Raw genomic sequence first — 13,678 nt, 5'->3', positions numbered from 1 at the left:
TGACTTATTCATCGGGGCATGAGCCGCCTATGACCATTAGTTTTAATGGTAGTATAACATCAAACAAAGTTGTGTGGAAGGCAAAGATCTATATTACTTGTAGCATTTAGGTGAGATCTCCCAGAGATGCTACATTGCCTTATTTCACTTCTTTTCTAAGTATTCTCATCATAAAAAAGATTAGACAAGACTAATTGTTTAAAGAACATTCCTTAAACTCCCGGATCCTTGTAATCTTTAATTTGTCAAGCAGGAAGAGGAACTCGATCGAGGAAACACTTGATAAGTACAAATGCTCTTTTTTGCCGGTAGCTTGGAACCTCATGACCTACTCCTTTAACTGTAGCAAATGTGACTCCTCCTTCATACACTACACTGAATCCTCCAATCTATCATGAACAAGAACAAGAACAACAAAACTCCCTTGATAAGAAGCTCTTAATGTAGTGAAGACATTTGGAAGTAAAGTTACCTATTATATTTTTCTAATAATCAAAATCAAACTAGGTTAGCATTAGACAACCCCAATCCGTAAACTATGGTGGTTGTTTGAGTTCTTTGAAGGCAATACTTAGTCCCAAAATCAACCAGCTATGGACATGCAAGTTTGGATAAGCTTCCCATGTGGAGAGAGAAGTTACCCTCCCCACATGAGATCCCACAATCAAGAGGTATCCAGACCAAGAGTTTGAAAAATTAATACATCATTGATTCAAGGTTTGATACCCATCAACGCTTGGATCCCATGTGAGGAGAGGACCAGAGTCAAACAGTAATGGGATATATCAAAACTAAAACCCTAGCACTTTGGCTGATAGGTGTAGAAATAATACTTGTAGTTAGAAAGAAGACCAATGTAAAAAGACCCATTGGAGCCATTTGGCCTTTGGTAAGGCTCTTCTCTTTAGGCATAAACGGTAAGTTATCATTTGAGGTTTTGAATTTGTAGGTCCATGTAATAATTATTGGGCTTGCATTTGTAATTGAAACGGGTTTTAGGTCCATTACATGCACAAACGAGATGGAATTGTAATTCTGTGGGGTTTGGGTGTTTTTTTTGGATTCCTTATATATTGGTTCCGTGGAAAAAAAATCAAGAGACAAGCACAAGGGAGATCACTTTGTGAGGCAAAGAGTTGGATAGTGATTTTTTTTTTTTTGATAGGTAAGGAGGGAGGTAAAGATAATAGTCAAGAGTCTCGAATTTCTAATCTCCTGGTGATTGTGGGCTTTGTGCACCACAACTGTTCTGAATTTTTTCTTGTCAGTGAAAAATCTCTTATTCTCTTTGGTGGATGTATGCATTGGTGTCAAACTATATTAAAATTTTCATATTGTGTGTGATTATTTGTTTGGGTTCTACCTTGTGATTCAAAGCTGATCTAAGATAATCTTGTCAAGGTTTTGAAACTACGTTCGAGATTAACAGAAGCATGACTTGAAAAAATGGGATGCTATGACAATGATAGTGTAGTATTTTACCTCTGAGTTTGAGTCGCAAGCGTACCATGGAGTTGTCTTGGAGAGGTTAAGCCTCTTCAATGAAGTCTGAGTGCTAATCATTCGAATTTTAGCATCTATATGGCCACTGTTCCATTGACAGAAACATTCCAAGTAAAAAAAAAAAAAAAAAAAACCATTAGATACAATTGTGCAATTCTAGTGCACCAGATCATTGTAATGGACCCGGTTGTTCTTACCTGTAAACTAAAACTCGGATTTCATTCTCTGAAAATTCCGTAAATAGTGGTAAAACACTGGATGCTCCATCCGTCCAATTCAAAGACCTGCAATTTTATTTTACAATCCATTAGACCACGACAAAGATTAAACGTACCGAGTAGTTAGGTGTGTCAAACCTTGCCTGAACCAAATTGAACCCATATAAGTTTATTGGATCGTATTTCGAACTAGGGTTTTTCGAGATTGAAACCAAACAATACTACACCAAACTGAACTTAAAAAACCAGACAAAAACCAATAGTCCGTTAAACTTCTTTCAGCCCAAAATTTATTAAAAAACATTTTTTTTCTTTCATATTTCTAAATATATTTACATGGTAAATCGAAACCAAACTGATATGTAACCAATAGGATAACCTAATAAGAAACCAAACCGACACTGAAACAAAACTTGTGGACCATTATTGGACCGTGTTTTGGTTTTACTCTTCTCACATTGAAACTGGTGAAACCAATTAAAACTGGTCCAAATCAACCAATTGACAACCATACCAATGAAGAGATTAGTTGAAGGTTAGTTTAAATCCTTACCTACACCCTTCCCATGGATAGTTGATCTTGGTAACATTGGCATGAAGGGCATTTTGGACTTCAGGATGATTCATATACGCTTTCATGTAGATGTATATACAGAAAATTATTTGATTGGTGAAGCATTAAGACTCAGAAGAAAAATTAGCATAGGATCGGTAGAAAGATTAAAAGAACGCAATTAATCTATTTCTTAAGGGTCAAAAAAATCGAGCAGGGCTCCTCACTAGCAAAAAGAAAAAAAAAAAAAAAAAAAAAATGCATGGATTTGGCAGTGAGATGATGATTACAAAGAGGGGCATATATGTTATCCTTAAAAAGAAACTCGAGTGGTGCGATAACTTCATACATGCTGTGAAAACAATCTTTCGCCCTTCGGAATGGACGTTATGAGAAATCACAGATTTTGGGGATTGAATTTATGGTCTTTTCTGAAACGAAACCTCGTGACCACATAAATTCAAAGAATAGTCCACCCAAAGCACCATCTTCTTCGTCATGGAGCACAGGATTGCCAATCTGCAGTATCATCAAGTACTTGAGCTAGATCTAGTCTCTGGATTGCGGGAGCTTTGTGCACTGGATACATCTATTTTTAATATTCTTTATATGGGGAAGTGGGGGTATTTTCTGCATGAGAAATAATGAAGAAAATAATTTTCAGATCAGAGAGAGAGAGAGAGAGAGAGAGAGAGAGAGAGAGAGAGAGAGAGAGAGAGAGAGAGTCATACTGCAATTCCTTTAAGGTTGATGGGTTGTTTTACTTCCTTGTTATGTTGGATAATGGTGTGTGCAACCTGAGGTCCATAGTGTCCACCATAGCTTTCCCCGGTTATATAGAATTCCATGTTCTTGTATTCAGGAAACCTCTCTAGCCAATTTACCAAAAAGACATAAGCATCATGGGCTATTCTTTCATCTCCATTCACTTGCTCATCGGATGAGGAGTTTGTGTATGAGAAGCCTGCCCCTACTGGTGAGTCTAAGAACAAAACATTTGCCACTGCATACTCCATTTCAAGAACAAAAACCATCAGTTACCTTTCTATTATTTTTCTTCCTTATGTAAACTAATGAGGAATCCGAAATAGAGATTAATTAAACACTGAAATAGAAACTAATAATATCTCACCTTTATTCCAGGCATACTTGTTCTGGTAGTGTTTTCCCATCACTGCTCACTCGAAATGGTCCATGTTCTATCATTGCTCCATATCCCACTGAAGAGCAACCAGGGCCTGCATTATCTCTATAGTATTAAACCTTTTATTGATAAGGATGAGTCTCTTCATATCCTTTAGAGTGTTAATACTCTTTACATGTCCCCACAAGCCATTTCCATTCCGAAGAAGGTGAGAGTTTTAAGGAAGAAGCAAAGCTTGATTCAAAATATAATTTTATTTTAGAAAAAAATTGTTTTCTAGAATGATATTAAGAATTGAGATAGAAGTGTACCTCCATTAAGCCATAGAACAAGAGGCAGCTTTAGTGTCTTCCAAATGAACACAAATATATAAAGCTTGTGAAGGCAGTGGTTTTCCGTTTGAGTAAGGGACAGATTGGTGCAATTAATTTTGTTGAGAATGAGTGAAAGCGATGTCAGTTTTTGAAAATCTCCAACCGTTGAATTCTTCCAATTGGATTGAATTTTGCTGACTACCTAATTCCCACTCAAAAGAAATGAAATCTGTAAAGGTGTTTTAGAAAATAAAAAACAATAAGACAGGAAATATTCTTACACAAGACAACGCCAGCTGGCAATAAAAAGCATATTCAAAGATCGGTCTGGGTTGAGTCGGTTTTGGTGTGGAAAAGTTGAAACTAAAATCGAACCAATAAGGAAATTCTGGTTTCGGTGTGGTTTGGTTTCGGTTTGTCTTCGTTGGTCTAGTTTGGAATCGACTTTCATACAAATGTATACAAAACTATGCAAATTTTGATTTTTTTAATGAATTTTGGAGTGTTTCTGTTTTTTACCTGTTTGGTTTCAGTTTCGGTCCTGATTTTGAGCCGGTTTCTGTTTGGTTTCGGGTTCATCCAGTTTCGGGGTTGCAATACTCCAAACTGAACCGAACCAATAAGGCTTCGGTTCGGTTCGGTTTGGTCCGGCCGATTTTACTGGTTCGATTTAGGAATTGACACCCTTAAGTTAAACTATTCCCCATCTTTTCTTTAAAAGTCACTTCATTACAGGATTTTGGCTGTATATTGGGTGTTTTATGTTTATGACGGGCATTAAGAGAAAAAATCAGCTGACTTAACAGTAATTTCTAACGGTTGGAGTCGTTAGATAGAATATTTTCCTTGGAGGGGAGGTGAATGATATTTTCAGAAAAATGTGGGGTCAAGTTGATATTTCACCATAGTTCAGGAGATGGGAGTGATTTTTACCTTTTAAAAAAATAGGGGAATAGCACTCCAAGGCCATGAGCTAATGCTATTATTTAAAACCTGTAGGTTATGCAGTTCATTTGAATCACTCCAAATTTCTCCCACGTCCCCCCTCCATCTTCCCTTGTTGCTTCAAATTGTTGAGAAGGCTTCTGATAATAACATCAATACATTTTTCTTATCATCATGTAGTTTGCATAAAATGAAACCAAATTTCCTCCAAAACAACACCATTTGCCCGTTGTGGCACATTATGAACATTGTTAATGACACCAGTGCAAACCAAAATGGAGAAATCCAAAACAGGGAAAACGATTTTGATGGTATAGTGTCCAAGGAATGTGCTTCCTGGTGAAGCATTCTTGTTGCAATAGAGCTGACTAAGAGTAAGAGACAATATCTCCATGTCATTTTATATTGCAAGCATGATTTATAAAATTGGATTTTCAATTCAGCCCAAAGTGGTTAAGCCCATTCGAAGAGAGAATTTTTATTTGAGTATACTCCCCTCCCCTGGGGTTTTCATTCCCTCATCTTCCTTGTCTAAATATTAACCTGAAACTAAAGAACTCCCATATTTGAGCATGATCAGTTCGATTCAGAAGCAAAATGACCTTCTTGAACTTGGAGACAATGAAATCTATGATTTCTCTGCAATCTAACTGGTTTTGCTGTTGGTTTTAATGGGAGAGCAGATAGATCAGAGTCAAAAGGATTTTGTTCTGTGTTCTATTTTGGATGGAAGAAGATGGGTGAAGGAGGGTATCCATTCATCAATCTTTTAAACATTGTATATGTATTTTGGGGTTTAAAATGAAATGGTACATCTTGTGTTATCAGTTAACAGTGGACAACTCTTGGCGGTAGGATTGATAGAATCTACAACATCAACGGAAGGGTTATGTAATTTAAAACTTAATAGGAGAGTGGAGTGATATAAATGGTAATTCCAAGGGAGGAGAGCGAAGCATAGTTTCCTGTTTTTTATTTTCATCAATTTCAACAAGCATAACCAAGGTTATAAAATTTGGAATTGGTAGAAACCAACTAATTGACTTAGAATCAACCAACACGGATCTAAATTTACCCTATTTCTTCATTTATTGTGTTTCACTTATTAGGCCTAGTCCAAAATTCCTAAAAAACTGGCCACACTAAATATAGAATTTTTTTTAATGGGGAGGGAGGGAAGGGGAGGGGGAATTTAATGTTTTCCTACATTAACAAATTTTTATTACAAGTATGTTGGGTCATTCGTTTGCTATTTAATAATATTATTATTTTTTTATGGGAAGATTGATTGCCCACTAGGGAGCTGAACATACAAACTGGGCCAAAAAAGGGCCCACGAGGAGCCAGAAGGGATCAACACTTGTTTGCGAAGAGTGCATAGCTTTTTTTGGGTAAAAGAGAGTGCATAGCTTACTGCACGCGATAGAGGAAAGATGTCTCAAAGACTTGAACTCTAGAAAAGTATCTATGGCACACACCTATAATGCGTGGCACCAAGCCACCAACTCCCAGCCCGAGGCTGGAGTCCTTGAATTTCATAAGTTCAAATGCATGAAGTTTTTGTGAAAATTCAAGAGATTGGAAATCCTAAATCGCAAAACAATAGCAAAAATTAATTGCAACGAAACTAAGGCTGCGTTTGGTAACACGTTTCGTGTCAAAAATAGAAATTTCAGTTTCTGTGTTAAAATGTCGATTTTTTTTTTTGAACAAAACTAGAACGACAGAACTACATTTTGTCGTTCCATAAATTCTCTCTTTTTTTTTTTTTACGAAACACACCATAAATGCACCAAACGCTTTATTCCGTCTTTTTGATCCCATAGAACAAAAAACTCCAGAAATATTTTTTTAGAACATTACCAAACGCAGCCCAAATGTTACCAGTTCACTAGATGGCTTTGCCCATTCCGTTTCTAAAGGGGCACTTTCATACCTTCAGTTAGGTCCTTAGAAGTCTTCTTTGTTTGAGTATCTTCTAAGAATTGTAGTTAGTTGTTTGCCAATAAGATATAAATAAATTCCCTCCTCCTTTCCAAATAAAAATGTTTGATTTTTTTTTAAACTTTTCTTTTTTTTTCTTTTTCTTTGGAGATTTGACAATTGGCAGTTGGCACCATCTCTTTTTCTGTAATTGGACTACTTAACTCCTTCATAGCATCATTTTCCAATTGCTAAAATTTTCCTTTTATAGTACATAAATTGTGATACAGGGTTTGTCCTGTTTGTTTTAGGGACCACTCCTCCTTTCTTTTGGTCTTGCCAAAGAATGTTGTAGGGGTTGCCTTTCTCTGTGTTTTTATATCTTTTTCTATTTCCTTAATATATATAAATTACCTATCGAAAAAAATCTCTTTTTCTGTGACTCTCATTCCATGTTCTTGGTCTTTCATTGCAACTTGTATCTAAAATTTAGGAACAATCAAGGTTCTAAAACACAAGATTGATCTTGGGATCTGTCAAGGTCGATACTGATCTGATATCAATTCAAATTGACTTGGTAGGACCTTATCAAAAAGATCAGATTGGTTACGATCGGGGATCGATCAAGGCCAATTCCAATTCAATCCAAGTTTTTGAACCATTAAAAAAAATGTATTTAATTGAACTAAAGCAACCAATTAACATCGAAATTAGTTGGGTGATTAATGCTTGGGTGAATCAATACTTTTAAAAAGAAGCAAGATGCATCTGTTTTTAGTTATTAGTTTAAAACACACACACAGAGAGAGAGAGAGAGAGAGAGAGAGAGAGAGAGAGAGAGAGAGAGAGAGAGAGAGGACGATTAACAATACTTGTATTTAGCAAGAAGACCTATGTTATTGTTTGAGGTCTTGTATTTGTAGGTTCACATATTTATTATTGGGCATGTAATTGTAATTGAATCAAGTTTTTTTTTTTTTTAAGTGGGTTAATGTTAACCGAATAATTCAGTTTAATCCGGTTCGTCATGCTTTATTCGTGTTTTATATTCAATTTAGAAAAAACAGAAAATTTTACTGATTTTTATTTTTTATTCGGATTCGGTCAGAATTTTTCATTTAATTGGAAAAAATTTGATTCGTCCGAATAATTCACGAATTATTCGGCCAAATTGCTAACTAGGGTAGGATCAATACTAATTTATGGCGAGTGCACAGCTTACTGCATACGATAGGAGAATGATGTTTTGAACTCAAGATGTGTAGCAAGTGGCACCAAACCCCAATCTAATGCTGACATCCTTGAAATTAATAAGTTCGAATATATGGATTTTTTTTTTAATCAAAGAGATTTGAAATCTAAATATTTAAAATAATGGCCCAAATTAATTGCAATGAATTAAAGGCTATGAAAATAAATGGGTTTGCCCCTATTTTTCTTTTATTTTTGAATGGAACACCAAAAATTTTATTAAACGAAATCTACAAGAGCCCGAAACCAATATCTATAGTGCAATGTGGTGGATGGAGTCACCAAAGAAGCCTTCAAGATCGCATAAATGTACACAGATCTTGAGGGTTTCTTCGTGCTTCTTGATCATACCTTTCACCTCCTCGATATTGTTTTCTCTCATCATCCATGCTTTCACCTTCAAACAACTGATATATATATATATACACCGTTGACAGGTCAATGGTTGGGTAATCGTACTCAGGCCCAATCAGCATAAGTATAGATGTGGACCGATCTCCCTGACCATCAGTGAAGGTTCCCAAGCATCTGACCTACCCCCATGAAGGCGCTGTGATCGACCATGGTTAACCAGAGTTGGACGGTTACTTGACTCTAGGTTCTATCACGGTCAAGTTAGATGTTGGAGAATCCCACCATGGTCAGGTTAACTGTTAGGGGATCCTACCATGGTTAGGTTAACGGTTACGATGACCAACCTAGGTTAAGTTAACCGTTGTGATCTCAGCCAGCTTGACCACCCCATAAGAAGATCTCCCCAGTAAGATAAGGACACACGTCCATATGCCAGCACCTCTCGACCAATGAGGGAGACTGTTATTACCTATATAAGGAGGGCTAGACGGAGAAAGAAGGTAAGACTCTAATTCGACTAAACCCCTTATGTAAGAATAAGCATATCTGAGTCTAACTTTGCCATCGGAGCTTGGCCCGGAGACACCAGTCTCTAACTTTTGTTTTGCAGGATCTTGGACACGCAGGATTGTACAGCAACACAGATCATCAACCAAAACAAATCAGAAAGATGAACCTTATTGTGGATCGATGATTGAATGTATATAGGCATAGGAATTTCAGAGAAAAGAAAATAGAAAAAGAGAAGAGTGTTGGCCATTTTAGAAAGAAGCAAGATGCTTCTATTTTTCTATTACTATGGTTTGATCCCTAATATTGTTCCTAGACCGTAAAGGGTAATGTATTAAGACATTCCATAGCTACTATGATTTGTTAGCAACAAAGTCATGCTCGGCTGGACAACTAAAATCCTCACAAAAGCTTAGGGCTGTCGATCCGTCTGCTCTAGGGATAGTTAGTTTCGATTGGGCCGAATGTCTAAATCACTTTCTCATCAAATTAACCACTGGGTGAATCGATTTCGATCCCTAATGGGTCAGTTCCATCCCGGGTCCGAAATTGACGCCCTTAGATGGGTTTAAAAAAAAACCCACTTCACGTTTTTTTTTTATTATTTTATGATCCCTAAAGCTATAAACCCAAGATAGAGCTGAATCTGGGGAGGGATCCTTGGGCTATGATCAGGAAGAGGTTGAAGAAAAGTGATCTCAACCATTTGAACAGAGTGATATTGCTAAGCCATTGGCTGCAGATGCATGTGCTGCCCTTCCTTCTTCCTAGCGAACTCCATGATGTGGAATGGAGCAATGAATCAGGACGATGATTCTAAAGTGCAAAAGTGTGTAGGTTTTCTTTTTTTTTTTGGTAAACAAAGTGTGTAGGCTTCTCTTACTGGATATTTTCTTGTAATTGAGTAATGACTCAAGATTTTACCTAAAAAAAAAAAAAATTAAAAGAAAAAAATTTATTCCATGGTGCTTGTTGTATGTGAAAAATAAAGCCTGATTATATGCATTTATATTTACATCATCAGTCGGATCAATCTTTTTTTCCAGTAATTTTTTTTCATGTGCACTCCCTCTTGGCCCCAGTATTGATGCAAGGCCATGCTCTCAAATAGAGAACTCTTCCCCTTCTTTTATATATTACATACGGATTTCTTGACTCCCTCTTTACATCTTAGTTGTAAGCTACTATTTCATTCCTAAATAAGTAGTAAAAAAAAAATTAAAAATGTACAATAAATAATATAATATTTTATGTGATACAGCCAAATTGATTACCCAATAGGGTAAGAACACGTGGTATCTAAGGAAAGGACACGTGTCGCTCACCTGATAGAGGCTGCAAGGATTTTGACAGCGTCAACCGCGTGAAGAGAATATTCCCCACGAAAGGGATAAGACATATCCAGGCAGGACTCGAAGAGGAAAGGAGGCGGACCTGAGGAGACCTCCTCTAAGGAAAAGAGAAACCCTAAACCCTAAAGACTATAAGAGAGGGCCCGAGCGGAGGAAAAAAGGTAAGCAGAAAAACCCACACCATTACCCTTGTGAAAAGTTGTGCGGCCCATCTCTAACTTGGGCATCAGAGGACTAACCCTGGATAAACATCCGGGCCTCTGCCTTCTGTGTTTGTGCAGGATCAGCTCATACGGATTTTCGGAGGCAACAGATTGGTGCCATCTGTGGGAAACGACAGTAATGGTGGGGAGAACCTACAATCGTAAGAAGACTAGAGCAGCGTCAAATATAAACATGGGGGAGGAGGAACCTTCAGGAGGGCTCCCTCCCTCGACGAAAATCGGAGGAGAAAGGGGAAACGATGATCGGAAAGGTTCAGCGAGGGACCATCCTTCGGTCGGATATTCAGTGCCCAGAGATAGTAATCCTCCACCCCCTCCTGGAGCGTAGGAATATGTGACAAGAGAGTAGTTCGAAGCCCTCCAGGAGAAATATGATCGAATGGCCGAGGCAATGAAGGAGGTCTCCAAAACTGTCTCTCAGAAGACCGACGGAGCACCACGAGGCCCCCATATCCGGCCCGAGAGAGCTCGAGACGAGGACTGAAGCAGTATAGGATCGATAAGGTCTGGTCATAATCCTTGAAACCAATCAATGAGGGAAAGTCTCGTACCCAGGGGAAGGACGTGGCGTGCCGCCGGGGCCAGACATGGGGAACCACGCCAAGGAGACGAACAGAGACACAAGGACTCGGGGTTGAAGCAGATGATCCTAGACCTGAAAGATGAGATCAGGAAGGTAGCAAAAAACCAAATGGAAACTCGCGAGCTAGACCTCACTAATGACACTGCTCTAGCTGATGAGGTCATGAGGGACCCGCTCCCGATCGGCTTTTGCCTGCCAAAGTATGACACCTACGACGGTTCTGGGAACCCCGTCGATCATCTGGAAGACTTCAAGGTTACTATGCAGTTCCATCGAGTCTCGAAAAACATTATGTGTCGCGCCTTGCCATTGACGTTCAGAGGAGCGGCAAGGCTATGGTACAACCGTTTGCCAATGAAGTCAATCCACAGCTTTAGCGATTTAAGTTACTTCTTCATGAAGGGATTCTCCAGTAGCCAACCCCTTCAGAAGACCACGTTGAACTTGACCAACGTCAAACAACATGAAGGAGAATCACTATGAAACTACATGAAGCTCTTCCAATAAGAGAATATCATGATCAAAGGTCTGGACCCGAAAGAAGAGTTCACAGCCCTGGTGGGCGGCGCTAAGGATAAGGAGCTAAAAAGGTCTCTGGTGAAGCATACACCAAGGAACCTAGCCGAGTTGAGAGGCTCGGTGCGATAAGTACATTTAGATGGAAGAAACCCTTCAAGCCGATGAAGAAGCTAAAGGGAAGACGGGAAGGAAAAGGATCTCAAGAGGTGACGACAAACCTTCCAAAGAAAGTAAAAGACGAAAGTCTGAGCGTAGTCGGGTACCCAGTCCACCAAGGAAGTTTGAGAAATACGCGCCCCTGAATCAGAAACGAATGGATGTGCTGATGCAGATAAAGGACTCCCCGGATGCCGGAGCCATGAAGTGGCCAAGGAAGATGGGACGACGCCCCGAGAGATGCAATATAGATAAATATTGCCACTTCCACAGGGACCACGGCTACGACACCGAAGATTGTTGGCACCTCAAGGGGGAAATAGAAGGAATGATAAGAAGAGGATATCTAGGCCGATTCATGGACCGCAAAAAGGAGGATGCCCAAGACGGTAGTGACTGCAGGGACAACTATCGTAAAGATGGCAGAGGCTGCTATGAAAGAAGGGGGCCAGCCCGCAGAGGCAATCAGGAATGGTAAAGGGATCGGACACCCGAGGAAGCTGACCATCACCTCCGGGACAAGAATAAAAGCCCAACTAGGGTTATAGCAACAATCTGTGGGGGCCTAGCCCTGGAGAAAGTTCAGTCTCGGCCAGGAAAGCAAAAGCCTATGCGAGAACGTATATGTGGCTGAATGGTCAAATAAGAAGGAGAGGATGGGGATGGTTATTTCCTTCTTAGACGATGATCTGGAAGGGGCGCACACTCCGTACGACGATGCCTTGGTAGTCACCATGACCATAGCCGATTGCAGAGTGAAGAGGATCTTGGTGGATAACAGCAGTTCAGCTGATATCCTGTTCCTTGAAGCTTTCCAGAAGATGGGTCTGGACGAGGGAAAGCTGAAGAAAGTTGAACACCCATTGCAAGGATTCTCCGGCATCCTAGTGAAAGTGGAGGGATCGATTGAATTGTCGATAAGAGCCAGCACCGGAGATCGCCAAGTAACAGTCATGATCAACTTTCTGGTAGTAGGCATTACTTCGGCATACAATGCCATACTAGGGAGAGTTGGTTTAAACCTGCTAAAGGCTGTCATCTCCACAACACATCTCAAGATGAAATTCCCAACCAAGAACTGTGTCGGTGAATATCGAGTCGATCAGGAGGCATCCCGGAGATGCTACGCCTGGATCGCCAGCTGACCCACTTGGTTTTGGGCCGGCATAAGACACTGATGGTCAGTATGTTGCAATGATAATAAATTAAGGTTTGGAAGACCGAAGCTTACCCCTGCCATGAAGATGCAGAAGCTAGTTATCATGGCCGCTGTCCCTTGTCGTTGTGCTTCGGTGGCATCTAGGGGGAGACTGCCCTTCAGTACCAGATTACGAGCGACACACCTGACGGATAGTGTCATCTTCTTTAACCGACCACCGAGGGATGAAGCCAACCTCGGCCCTCACATCCCCAGCCCTCGGGCTTCTGAAGTCTGCTATGGGGGAAGAGTCTTGGGCAGACAAGCTATGGCCCTGAGCAACGAGGGCCTGGACCGCTTCGATACTGGGTCCTTCAGCCCTGGACCTTTTCTTCGGTGTGGGAGCTTCGGAGGATGGAGGCCCCATCTTCTTCTCTTTCCTCTTCAGCCTCTGCTGCTGCTGCTGCGCATCCTGCGCCCTGGCCTCCCTTATCTGGGCTTGCCTCTCTATAGCTGCAGCCCTAGCCTCGGCCCTGGAGATTTGCACTGCATGAAGATGAAGGGAGTTAGTATGAAATACAAGTATCCGAGGTAAGTAAACTTGGGCTGGCCTAAGACTCACCCAGGCTAAGCCCGAATTTGAACAAAATGGCGTCGGACTTAAGACTGTCGGACTCAACTGGAGGGCAGGTGTCTTGACGCCTCGCCATCGCCATCGACTCCCCGTTTATCCCAAGAAGGGCAGGGGCAGAGTTCACCATCCTAAGATCGGAGATATCCTAGACGGTGCCAAAGGGTACCCCCTCGGACGACCTCATGAAGAAGAATTTCTCCTTCCACCCGTCGATCGACGTTAGGTAACCGTTCAGCAGCTGAATGTCTTTCCAAGGGCTGAAGTAGTACCAGCCCGAAAGCCCCTTACAGGCCTGAAGGAGGAAGCAGTTGGCGAAGAGAGGGAGGGAGAGAGGCCTCTGGCGCCTAGAGAAAAGGA

General features: G+C 40.4%; 1 pseudogene; it reads right to left on the bottom strand.

Moving 5' to 3' along the window:
• Window positions 1–245: 245 nt before the first annotated feature.
• LOC122060767 lies at window positions 246–13,403 on the bottom strand (annotated as a pseudogene).
• Window positions 13,404–13,678: the final 275 nt, after the last annotated feature.

This window comes from Macadamia integrifolia, chromosome 14, assembly GCF_013358625.1.
Source record: "Macadamia integrifolia cultivar HAES 741 chromosome 14, SCU_Mint_v3, whole genome shotgun sequence".
In the NCBI taxonomy this organism is placed as follows: Eukaryota; Viridiplantae; Streptophyta; class Magnoliopsida; order Proteales; family Proteaceae; genus Macadamia; species Macadamia integrifolia.
Note: the sequence above shows the minus strand (reverse complement) of the source record. Positions and strands in the feature narration are given on the sequence as shown.